The sequence below is a fragment of the Neovison vison genome, chromosome 4 (assembly GCF_020171115.1).
Source record: "Neovison vison isolate M4711 chromosome 4, ASM_NN_V1, whole genome shotgun sequence".
Classification (NCBI taxonomy): Eukaryota; Metazoa; Chordata; class Mammalia; order Carnivora; family Mustelidae; genus Neogale; species Neogale vison.
In genome coordinates this window covers 225,795,044-225,808,115 of record NC_058094.1, presented here as the reverse complement: position 1 = coordinate 225,808,115, position 13,072 = coordinate 225,795,044, and the positions used below count along the sequence as shown (strand labels likewise).

Sequence of the window (13,072 nt, the reverse complement as noted above, 5' to 3'; positions counted from 1 at the left end):
GCCTGGGCACAGCACTCACGGCAGATCTGTCAAGCTGCAGCCTCCAGACAGGAGGTTCGAGGGCTTTCTGGCTGCTCTGATGGCGGCTGCACCCACACATCTCAGAAGGAGGCGCGTGGAATACTAAAAAATTTAAGTACTGCAATCAGGACTCCGAAAGTAATGGAGCTGGAATTATTGAGGGAAATTTACAAGTTAAATAACCTAAAAGGCAGCAAATGCAAATGACACTAAATTAGCAGGAACTTGGGGGGCACAAGAATGACTCGTCCTTTCTCAAAAAAGAAAGTGGTCAGAGATGCAGTCATAAACCAGGAAGGACGGGGGCCAAGCCCCGTTGTTCCCCACGTGGCATCTGTGCGTAACAGGGTGCCTAGCCCTCTGTGCTCCTTGGTTCTCACAACAACCAAAGATACCCCCTGCACACGGGCGTGCCCTCAGCACATGCGGCTGGGAAGCATGAGGACTGCGTTTCCCCGGGGGAAGCGTGAGCAGCGACAGCTCTTCCCATCGCAGCCCCCTGACGACTGGATGGACGGCCGAGCTTTCCAGAGTTTGGGCCCGAGGCCTCTCCCACTCACTGCAGCCTCACCAGCCAGTGGTTGGTGTCGGGACTCAGCTGATCCAGTCCCTCTATACCTCTCCTGATGCCCTTGTCCTGGGGGCCCGCTGGGGCGTGAGGCTGGACAAGGGCTTCAGTCCCACGTGTGCGGGCCCTGAGACCCCAGTCTTGCTGCTGCTGCCCTCTGCTGGCTGGGCCGGGACACAGCCATGGCAGGCCCGCGGGCAGACAGGCCAGCCTGGCAGGCGGAAAGCGGAAACCAGCTGATGCTTTGGGCCTTGCCACAGTTTCCTGGGGCCATGTTCATGAGAGCCCTGAACTTGAGCGGCCTAAACAGCAGAGAGATATTGTCTTCCACTTCTGGAGGCCCAAAGTCTGAGCTCCAGGGGTCCACCGAGCTTCTTTTCTCTAAAGCTGCCAGGGAGGGGCGGGTTCAGGGCATTCGGTGGTCCCTGGGGCTCATGGCCCCAAAGCTCCTGTTTTCACGTGGTGGTCTTCCTGTGTGTCTGTCTTTCCCCCTTTCTTTAAGGTCACCTGTCGTTGGACTGGGGCCCAGCCTAATGACCTCATGCTAATTAATCATCTGCAAAACCCCTTTTCCAAATCAGGCCACATTCGCAAGGACTGGGGATGAGGACTTCAGGGTCTTTGGGGGACCCAATTCGACCCATAACAGACGGCAAGTCTGCACAAAGGTTCTAGGCAAGCGCTGCCAGCCAGGGAAGGGAGGCAGCCACTGCCTTCCAGGAGCCAGCCCTAGCCTCAGGGGGTAAGCGCCGCCAGGGCTTTAGGCAAACTGGGTGCCCGAGTCATTTCTCATGGAAATTAATATTTTATTTGGCTCCAGTTCTTCTGGGATCCAGCCGCCTGCCAGGGGCTGTGTCGGAGCTCTCCCGCAGGGAGGTGTCCTGAGGACCCTGACCCGGGAAATGCGGGTAACCAACATGGAGAGCAGTGGGATATTGAATGGACACGCAGAGCGGACAGAATTGCTTTCGGCACTTACAGTCTCAAAGTAAGCCTAAATGCCGATCCTAAATCAGCAAGCCGTCTGCTCCGGCCCCTCCTCCAGCCCCCAGCTAGACACCCCATGAGCCCGCCCACCCCAGGGGTACTGAAGAGCTGAGTGTAGGCAACCTTCAGAGGAAAGGCTGCCTCTCCTGCTGTGAGCACAGGCAAGCAAGCAGGAAAGAGACCTGGGTGGGGGTCCAGAAATCTGGGTTCTAAACCCAGTCTGTCACCAAAGAGCCTGTTGACCTTGGGCAGATCCTGAACCCCACCTGATCTGTGCTCAGTGGCCAGGTGGTTCTAAGGTCCCTGCCAGTGTCATGATTCCAACTCCACGAGGAGGGCAGGAAGGTGGTGGGGAATGCTCACAAGGTGACTTCAGTTCCCGAGAGGAACCTTTACCTGCTTATCGGGCCTCAGCTGCCCAGGGCCTCTTCGGTGTGATTGGGCTCAGGCTGAACACAGCGAACGCATTGTTTTCCCTGTGGGGAAACACAGTGGGGGGAACGTTATCGTTCAGATAACGAGCGGGGGCTCCACTACAGCCAGGTCAGGACTGGGCTCCACAATCGGGTCCCACCTCACCTTATCTTGATATTGCAGCCAGCTTGGCCTCCTGACCAGGGTACAGACCCAGGGTACAGATGTGACATTTATATGCAGCTTCAGGGACGTCTGAGTGGCTCAGTTGGTTAAGGGTCTGCCTTCAGCTCAAGTTATGATCCCAACTTCCTGGGATCCAGTCCCACATTGGGCTCCCTCTGCCTCTGCAGAGCCCCCCCACTTCTCCCCCTGCTTGTGTACTCCCGCACTCTCTCTCACTCTCCCTCTCCCTTCCCCTCTCTCTGACAAAGAAATAAATAAAATCTTTAAAAATACATAAATAAATAAATGCAGCTTCAAACATATACACCAAGAGATAACAGCAGCTTGTGCCTGGCCCTGTGCCTCTAGTCACTCATCACTTTGAGGACCCCCAGGACTTGTTAATCTATAGGCTTACCATATGCAGTTCTGGGAAATTTGTGCATGTTTTTGCAAACTAACTTCCTTCATATTATATTCTCTGTTCCTTATTTCCAAAACTTCAATTTGGACATCCTGGATTTATTTTCTAATTTTCTCTCTTAAATTTTAAGAATTTGAAGACATGAAACACAAAGCGAAAGGGTATTTCAAATCCTTCTACAGTATAAAATTAGACCCACTCAAAAGCACATCATCATGAGTTTTCACCATACTAAGAACAAAGAGAAGACTCTAAATGCTTCCAAAGGTGGGGGGGATACATTTAATGGATTGAACCCTAGATCAGCATGGCCTCAGACGTCTGGTCAGTAACTAAATGGTAACTAGATGGTAGGCGTGCCTTCAGAACTCCGATGGAAAGCGATCCTTAAGCAACAGTTACGTACCCAGCTAAGTCACTAAGCATTAGGGTAAAACAGACATGTTTAAATACTCAAGGTCTCCATTGTTCACCTCTCAAGCATCTTTGCTCAGGAAGCTGCTGGACAATATACTTAGTCAAAATGGGCGAACAAAGCAAGAAACGAGAAGAAAAGAGATCCAGGAAATGGGCTGCCACCCCAGAGAGAGGTGGAGGGGTCTCCAGGATGCCTACGCCCCCAGGCCCTGGGGTGCCAACAGCTTTCAGCTCCTTTACGTGGAAGCAGCCCAGAAGGCCCTGGGAAAGAGATCTGTAGATGCCCAAATTAGTAGGATATCTAACATATTTGAGTAAACCGGGAAGATTCGGTATAAGATAGTAATGCGAAGAAAATGCAAAACAATCATTAAATCCAGAGTAAACGAAAAGTTATGGAAGAAGGAAAAAATAATTATGGCTCATCTGTGAATAGTAGTTAAGTACTCTGTTGCCATAAACTCTGAAAATTGATCTAACCACAAATAAGCTACAGCTGGGAGTAGATGGCGGCAGAAAGAGTAAGGCATAAAGGGTGAGGGGGACCGGAAGTGCAGGGGTGAAAGGTGAGGGAGACCGGAAGTACAAGTGGGTGGAAGGTGAAGGGTGAAGGAGACCGGAAGTATGGGGTGAAAGGTGAAGGAGACCGGAAGTAAAAGCGGTGGAAGGTGAGGGGGTGAAAGGAGAGCGGAAGTGTAGGGGTGTGAGGTGAAGAGTGAAGAGAAGCCGGATTGTCTTCGTCCGTCCTCAGCCGGAAACACCTAAAATGGAAAAGCTAAAACCGTAAGTCTGTTCTTTAGCGATGTGGGGGTAAAGAGTGAAAGAATGGGCTGGAAGTTGAGGGCCTCCACTGTGGAGAACAGGCGGTGGGAGGCGGGAAATGCTCTTGTAACTCTATGCCTTTAAACTGCGACGTTCTGGTAAAATTACGGAAAGCGAGACCCTGACGAGATGACCGGATGTGCCGAGGGTAGGGGCCCGGCCCACCCGCCACCCTCAGGAGGCCCCGAGAGAGCGTGGAGCTCGGAGCCCCACAGTCACCGGCCCAGGCCGTCATCCGCACCCCACGACGCCTGGCGCCAAGCGGCCCTGTCGGGGGGTGCCGAGTCAGGGGCAGAGGCGGACCCCGGGAGGGCAAGGTTGGCCCGGGTTGCCGAAGGACCTTCCGGAGGTCGAGGCAGCCGCGGTGGGCCGGCGCGTTCCGTGTCGTGGGAGCGCGCTCGGGTTCGGAGAGCCGGGCTTGCTGGGCGGCCGCTCCGAGGGCCCGGCGAGCGTCCGAGGCTGTCGGCTCCGCGGCGGCCGCCAGGGGGCGCCAGAGCCCGCGCCAGCTCGCAGCCTCCTCGCCGCCGCTACCCCCCAGCCCCAATCCCCGGACGCCCGGGTCGAACCGCGCGGGAGGGTCGGGTCTCCAGGTGTGTGTCTCCGGCCCCCACCTCGGCTCCTCCAGGGGAAATTGTCTCTCTATGGCAGATTTCAAGATACAAAAGCAGGCCGGACAGTGTTAGGAAAAGCTCGTTCCGTGTGTCCGGCCCCTCCACCCTGTTTGTTTCTAAGGCAGATCTCAGCCCATCATTTCCTTTGCACGTCTCAGTCGGTAACTCTATAAAATACGACTCAAAACAAATCACACTCGCTGTGTCGTTCCCACAAAGGTTGAGCAAGTCCTGGATCAGGAATGCCAGGAATGGGGAGGGGGCCAGGCGCTCCAGACACCACTGGGGATGGTTTCTTTTGGGGGAGGAAGCGCCCCCCTCCCCTGTGCCCACAGTGGGGTCCTGCAGAGATGGGCCCAGTGGACAGTTGGAGGAGCCGGCTGCCCAGTCCTGGTTCTGCTCACACCTCCCCACCCAGGATCCACTGTCTTCTGCCTCCAAACGTTTTCAGTTCAGCTGGACAGTGAGGGGAACATGACGGATAACTAGTCCCTTCTGGGCTGTTCTGTCTCATCACATAAAGTTCGGTGCTATTCTTACAGCTTAAATTCTGGGCAGGTTTCTCTACTCAGCTGGTCCAGTGTAGCTGAAGAACTGACCAGCCCATCTCTCCTACCACCCCCTCCAGAAGCCGACCCCCCCCCCCCCACACACACACATTGACTCAAGCCTGGGACCATGCCCACTCTGCTCCTTCCTTGTGTCCTTTTACATCTCCTCCTTGTGTGGCCAGTCACTCCAAGGACACAGGTGGGGGTGACAGTAAACACAGGCAGTTGTCAAGCGTTGCATTTCTTCCCAGTCTCCCCCAGAACACGGCATGGAGCTGTCAGGCAGCGCCGGGGCTCATGGACCTTAGGCTGATGCCTGGCTTTGCCCGACAAGCTGGCTGACCTTGAGCAGGCCACTTCACCGTTCTTGGGTGCAAGGCAGAGACAGTGGCACCAGGGGTAGCTTTCAAGCTTCAGGGGAAGTCCTAAATGCTGAACTCAATGCCTGGCCTCTCCCGGAACCCCCTCTCTGACTGGTCACTCACTCCGGGCATCTTTCGGCTCACTCCTTCATCCCTCTGCACAAACGTGTGTTGACCACCTGCTGCATGTTAGGTGCTAGGAAGGCCGATGTGAGCAAAATTGAGCTGATGCCCATGCTCGCCCAGCCGGGTGTGAGAAGACACGTTCCAGTGAGGGCCACGTGAGTTGCGAGCGGACAGAGAAAGATGTCCCAGCCTTCAAGAGGAGCGGGGCTTTCCCGGGTGAGATGGGCTGGCGGGTGGCCCCGAGGCCAGCTCCCCAGACCCATTCAAGGCCAGCCAGGGGCACCCATGGGATTTCTCCTAACCCCCCACGCCCCATCTCCGGGGACAGGGTATCCCTGCTTGTTCCCTGCCCCTCTGCCCCGCTCTCCCCTTGGTCTCATGCTGCGCTCTTCCTCCAGCTCAGGTGGTGGAAAACGGGGTCCTGGTCCTGGGGGCTTGAGGCGGCTCTTTGCAGGCCAGCGAGCCGGGGAGACACGGAGCCCATCAGAGCTCCCACCCGCTGCCCCGGCCAGTCAGCTGTGGCCAGCTGAGGTACGCTGTACTAGAGACCACAGGGCCGGACCCCCAGCCGTGAGGATGCAGAGAGAAGGTGAGTGTAGTAGGCCCGGCTCTTCTCGAAACCTCCCAGCCCACCCGGGGGCCCATACAAAGCACAGATGTGGAAACGAAGGCACGGGGAGGGTAGATCCGTGTCCGCGGCTGCTGTAACACATCACCGCAAACATAGCACAACAGAAATGTTTTCTCTCTGGAGTCTGCCCTTGGGGAGGCAGAGCCATACTCCCTCCGGAGGCTGCGGTGGAGAAGCTGTTCCATGTGCCTCTCCCAGCTTCTGGTGGCCGTCCTCGGTGGGTGGCCACATCACTCCAGTCTTTAAGGCTGGCACCTTCAAATCTCTCTGAGCTCTGCCTTCATGGTACCTTCTCCCCTGGGGCACGTCAGGCTTCTCTGACAGGACATCTGTGCTTATGTTGAGGGCCGGCCAGATACCCAGGATAGACTCTGGATTGTCAAAATCTCTAATTTAATCACATCAGCAAGGACTCTTTTTCAAATAAAATAACATTTACAGTTTACACTCATTAGGACCTGGTATCTTTGGGAGCCATTATCAGTCCACCATGGGGAGATAAGTAACTTGCTCAATGTCATGCAGCTGATTAGGTGGTAAAGCTGATATCTAAACCCTAGGCCGCCAGACTGAAAACACCCGTGCTCTTAACATGTTCTTATTCCCTGGTGCTTTGGAAGTTTCTATATAGGCGCCACCATCAAAATGGCATGCTGGTCCTCAGCTCTGGTCACCAGCCGGTCACATGAGTTGAGGGATGCTGAGAAAGCTTCCCTGCCATAAGGCACTTCCTCTCCTGGCCTGTTGCAGCCCAAGTTAGTAATCCTGCTGAGAGCCCAGGGCACCTGGGGGACAATCTGCAGAGCAGCAGAGGCCATTAGCTCATTCAGTCACTTATTCCTTCACCCTATAGGGGTATATCATTATAGATCTGGAGGGCCAGGGTCAGGAAACATCCCAACTGACTCATGGGGACTGGTCTGGGGAAACCACAGTGGAATTTTGGCAGAGAGGAGCGTGAAGACATGGAGGACCCTGTCTCCTCTTCTCTTGTATCTCGAACACCAGAACCAGAAAGGGGGAGCAGTATAGGATCAAGCTGAATAGTGAATCTATCATTGATCATCCGCATCTGTTAATATCAGCAGAAGAGGTAACCAGACTGTGTGTGTCGTCTGATGGAAGAACACAGCCCTGCCTCACTGTGGTGCAACCAACAGGTTGTCTCCCAGGCTGGGAGACCCTTACGGGGCAAGTGATCCAGTTCCTTCATAAGCATGCACACACGCACAGTCAGCCTGTGGGGTAGAAAAGACTTAACAGACGAAGCAATTTTAACACGTGAACTTTATTTGAATCCTGATTCAAAACAAGCAAGGTATTTTATTTTTTAAAAGATTTTATTTATTTGAGGGCACCTGGGTGGCTCAGTGGGTTAAAGCCTCTGCTTTCGGCTCAGGTCATGATCCCAGGGTCCTGGGATCGAGCCCCGAGTCGGGCTCTCTGCTCAGCAGGGAGTCTGCTTCCTCCTCTCTCTGCCTGCCTCTCTGCCTAATTGTGATCTCTGTCAAATAAATAAATAAATAGAATCTTTAAAAAAAAAAAAAAAAAGATTTTATTTATTTGACAGAGATCACAAGCAGGTAGAGAGACAGGCAGAGAGAGAGGGGGAAGCAGGCTCTCCAGTGAGCAGAGAGCCCGACATGGGGCTCGATCCCAGGACCCTGAGACTGTGACCTGAGCGCAAGGCAGAGGCTTAACCCACTGAGCCACCCAGGTGCTGCAACCTGAGTATTTTTTAAGTGACATTTGTAAGACAGGCATTTAAGCACTGGGCGTTTGATAAAATTAAGAAAGTATTATTAATTTTTTAGGTGTGATGATGGTATTAAGGTTTCATATTTTAAAAACTTATATTTTTATATTTATGTTATTTATATTTAGATAATAAATTTGTATTTATATTTCTTTTTTTTTTCCCCGCCTTTAAGAAGTAGACTCCCTAGGTGCCTGGGTGGCTCAGTTGGTTGGGCAACTGTCTTTGGCTCAGATCATGATCCTGGAGTCCTGGGATCGAGTCCCACATTGGGCTTCCAGCTCCATGGGGAGTCTGCTTCTCCCTCTGACCTTCATCCTTCTCATGCTCGCTTTCACTGTCTCTCTCTCAAATAAATAAATGGAATCTTTAAAAAAAAAAAAAAGTTTAAAAAAAGAAGCCGACTCCCCACTGGGCAAAGAGCCCAATGTTGGACTTGATCCCAGGAACTCGGAACCATGACCTGAGCCGAAGGCAGATGCCTAACCGACTGAGCCACCCAGGTGCCCCATGTATTTATATTTCTTATTCATTAAGTACATATATACATGTCTGTATTTCATGTTTTGTATTTTTATATTACTGTATATAAAATATTTTGTATTTTGGGGGCACCTGGGTGGTTCAGTGGGTTAAGCCTCTGCCTTCGGCTCAGGTCCTGGTCCCAGGGTCCTGGGATCGAGCCCCGCCTCGGGCTCTCTGCTCGGCAGGGAGCCTGCTTCCTCCCCTCTCTCTGCCTGCTTGTGCTCTCTCTCTCTCTCTCTCTCTGTCAAATAAATTAATAATTTTTTTAAAAGATAAAAAATTATAAAATATTTTGTATTTTTATCATTTTTAAATTTTAAATTTTTAATGTTTTGTAAAATAGATGTTTAATGTTTACCATAAAATGTCATATATTTAATTTTAAAATTTTTTTATAAAAACAAACTTTTATAGAGATATACACTGAAATATCTACAAGTGAGCTAATATGAAGGTCAGGGGTTGTCTAAGTGAATACAAAGAGGGGGCCCCTGGCTGGGTCATTTGATAGAGTGTGTAACTCTGGATCTTGGGTTATGATTTCGAGCCCCATGTAGGATAGAGTGTTTACTTGCAAGAAAATACAAGGAAGGGGCAGTGGGTAAGAGCTGTGAGTTGAAGCCGGGTGATGGCTACACAGGTTCATTAGAGGAGCCAGTCTACTTGTATATATGCTTAATTTTTTGGGTTTTTTTTTTTTTTTGATACAAAAAAGGTAAAGGTTTAAAAAAATCAAAAGCATCAGGGGCATTCCAGGGCTGCTTAAAGGAGATGTTTCTTTTTCAGTTCTTTTCTTCAAACGTTCCTGCTCCTGCCCCTCCCCACAATGGAAGGCACGGTCCTTCATTTGGGGCCGCAAGGAGGTGCGTGCCCCCCCCCCCCCCGCAAGGTCTTCGGAGGCCCAGCCAGCTGGGTTCCGGGTATGGAGAGGATTGCTCTAGACTGGAAAGGTACGGAGGGCAATAAAGTCCCTCATCACTATCCCACCCCACCCCCCAGCACATTCCATCCTATCCCTTCCCAGCTTCTCCTTCCCAGGCACCTTCCTGGGAGGATTCTTTCTGTCAGAAGAGCAAGGAACACCCTAGAGGCAGGACTTGCATTTCACACCTTTTGTGGCCAGAGAGACCCCAGTGGGGTCCAGCCCCCCTTCATAGGTGCCTTAGAAAGTTAGAAGAGGGAGCTGCTTCCACACACCAGAAGTCTCCTAAAATTTTAGAGCGTCTAGGTTCAGGAGAAAAGGTGGTCATGCGTTTGGAGCTAACAAGGGTCCCTGGCTTGTGGCCACACCCACAAGTCTCCTTGGGCTTCTGGAACAAGAGGGTGAGAAATTAAACAGAAAGCGTCTGTCTGGAAGCTTGAAAGCCCTATTCATACATTTCAGCAGTCAGCGTGTGGGGGATACACAGCAGAGGGTTCCATGCCTGTCCCGCAGAGAGCATGGAGAACATCCCAGGCTTAGGGTGGAAGGTGCAGAAGGCCTGGGCTGGCCTCTGTTGCAGGAGTTGCCACACACCAAACACAGGGCAGCCTGCTCGAAGCCAGAAGCCCATCGTTGGCTGCACCAGGGGGATATGCCTATATGCTATCTGGCTGCCAGCAGAAAACTGAAACAAAAAATCCACAGCCTCTTTTGCAAATACAATGTCCAAAACTCAATAAAAATTTCCAGACACAGGCTCCAAAAAAAAAAAAAAGAAGGCAAAAGATCGGAACAAACACCTGACCAAAGATCTACAGATGGCAAATAAGCACATGCAAAAGTGCTCACCCTCCAGAGTCACTAAGAAAAATAAATGTCAATTAAAATGCGGTATCACTACACACCCACTGAAATGACTACAGCAGAAACCCTGACGGTATTGAGTGTTGGCAAAGATGCAGAGCCACTGGAACTCACGCGCTGCTGGTGACATAACCACTTCGGAATACAGCCTGGTAGCTTTTTTTTTTTTTTTAAGATTTTATTTATTTATTTGACAGAGATCACAAGTAGGCAGAGAGGCAGGCAGAGAGAGGGTGAAGCAGGCTCCATGCCGAGTGGAGAGCCCGATGCGGGGATCAATCCCAGGACCCTGGGATCCTGACCCAAGCTGAAGGCAGAGGCTTTAATCCACTGAGCCACCCAGGCGCCCCTAGCCCCTGTTTATTTAGGAGGGAAATGTGTGGCCCAGCCACTCCTCATTTAGGTATTTACCCAAGAGAAATGAAAACATGTCCACAAAAAGACTTACACGAGAATGTTCATAGCAGTTTTTGTTTTTGTTTTCTGATAGCCCCAAAGTGGAATATCTCAAATGTCCATCAACAAGTGTATCTCCTGGGATACTGCTGGGCAATACAAAGGAACAAGCTATTGATAACAACTATTCCCAGGTGAATCTGGGAATAACTACGCTGAGTGAAAGACGCTGGACCAAAGGAGAGTGCATAGCATAGAATTTGATTTATGTAAAATTCTAGAAAATGAAAACTGATCTAAAGTGATCTGTAGTGATAGTGGTTGCCTGGGGATGGGGGAAGGAATAGAGGGATGTATTACCAAGGGACAGAAGGGAACTTTGGGGAGTGTATTCAAGTCCTCCAGAAAAACAACAAATAAATATATAGGGATATGTGTGTATATTCGTGATATATGTATTATGTGAACATATATTCATATATTTTATATGTTTACTATAAGAGGTGCTTACTTACTATAGTAAGTCTGACTCAGGAATGGTCCTGAAAGACGGTGGTGAAGGAAAAGCCTCTCAGTAGATACATTTTGGCCAATCTGATTGTGTGCTTTGGAGGTCTATACTACCTAATGAGTTACAGGTAATATAGATTCACAGGCTAGTCAGAAAACTTGGATGGTCAAGACCAGAAGGCTTGTGACCAGAAAAGTCTGGGAAAGAGGTACATGGATGGAAGCCCCAGGATCAACATCATGTGAAGATACCAAGGCATCATGGATGTTCCCATCTGGGGCACCACTGCAGAGCCCCCAAGAAGAGGTGCTTGATAATCAAGCTGTTGAAATGGTCAGTCTGCCTGTGACTGTCACTCAACCCATTTCCTTTGTCACCCCTGTGCATCCTCAGTAAGTACCCTTCACCAGGGCTGACAGAGATACCATCTTCATTGAGTTCCCAAATGTCTAACTACTAGCAAAGACCATCACCAAATCATCTATATTGGCACCTTCCACTGGGGGGTGAGGCCCACAACTTGTATTACTCCTTCGCAGAGAGAACAAGCAGTCTGCTCTCTTAGGAAGGGAGTCCTGTTCCGATACAGACTTGCTTTCTCCACTTGGCAATACTTCTGCCAGCACCACCCCTTGAAGGTTTTCAGAAAGCCCTATTCATTGTCATGGTAACCCACACAACATCTCCAACCAGGGAGCACATTATAGAGCAGAAGGCCTGGGGAGCTGAGTTCATGCCCATGGAATTCACTGGTGTGTGCGTAGTTACTGAGACGCTTGGGCAACTGCTCCAATGGGGAGTGGCCTGCTCAGGGCTCAGTTATGGCCCCAACTGGAGCTACCTTCTTCAGGAGATCACCACATCCGTAGGGTGCTGTTTTCCCCTTAGCCAGATTACACAGGTTCTCTTCTTTGACAGGGTATCCCTGGAGATGCAAATCAGTCCGGAGTGTAGCCTGGGGCAGAAGTGTTCGAGATTTGAAGACAGAGAAGATGTGACATGATCACTTCGGTTTGTGGACGTATACAAAGACTGGCGTGGAGTTGGAAGTGATCTCTCACGATTTCACCAAACAGCCCTCTTACAGAACATGTTTCCCCCGTAACGTTGGACTCTGTAGGTTTGGAGATCCTAGTGCACATGAAGGAACATTCCCTGGAGGACACAATCTTGAACCCATTAAACTGGAAGCTCAGGTTTATGACTGGCCACTTTCGGGCTTCTCATGCTGCTGACCCAGCAAGCATTGAGTGGGGTTTGCTGTACTGGTCGGGTAGGACAAAATGGGGGCTAGGAAGCCTGCCTCTGAGCCAGAGGATTTTCCACAAAGTCTAACCTGTAATCAGTACCTGATCAGACTTGCTGTCTCCTTTGGGTAGGGGCCACAGACTTTTTTCCTCTTAATAAAGGGCACAAGCTCTCTGATTAATTTTCCATCCCTCCCTTGCCTACTTTGTGCCCAGGAGGCTGACCACTACAGACTGCATCATCCCGACTTTCTCATCTTCCAGCTTCCAGTTGGATTTGACCAAACGGCACCCAAGCAGGAGATTGTAGGTTTGGAGGAAATGTAGGCGAGGGGATTTATCACGATTCTGACTGGTTGCTTGCCCCTACTGCTCTGCTGGGCTGACTCTTCCACATGGTTATGATAGCACCATTCCTCTGTTTGTCGCCTTGGTCTCCCTTTGGTGCTAGTGTCTGGATGTCTTACTGTTTTCCCTTAGCTGTCCCCATGTCTCATAAAGAGGCCCTTCATTAACTTTCTTCAATTAAACCTTCTTTCTGTGCTATATACTTCCTGCTGGTGGCCTCACTGATCCTGGGACCTTTAGTTAATTCACCTTCACTGAAACATAAAGTTCATGGTGAGAGGAAATGGTTAGAAAGGAAGTTTTACAGGAAGGGTGATCAATTATAACAAGCATTGTATACTGGGGTAATGTAAGCTTCATGTGGCACTGAGCAAACGAACCTCTTTGTGCCTCTGTTTCATCAC

The 13,072-nt window shown here is 50.7% G+C and overlaps 1 long non-coding RNA gene across 6 annotated transcripts; it reads left to right on the top strand.

Moving 5' to 3' along the window:
• Positions 1-3,674: 3,674 nt before the first annotated feature.
• On the top strand, positions 3,675-12,870 carry LOC122905212. Of its 6 annotated transcripts, none has more exons than XR_006384331.1 (5): positions 3,675-3,779; positions 5,536-5,623; positions 5,872-6,057; positions 9,167-9,330; positions 11,992-12,870. It is a non-coding gene; the product is annotated as an uncharacterized LOC122905212 (long non-coding RNA). The 6 variants fall into 6 exon arrangements; XR_006384330.1 differs by having other exon boundaries at positions 5,867-6,057; XR_006384329.1 differs by having other exon boundaries at positions 5,536-5,684.
• Positions 12,871-13,072: the final 202 nt, after the last annotated feature.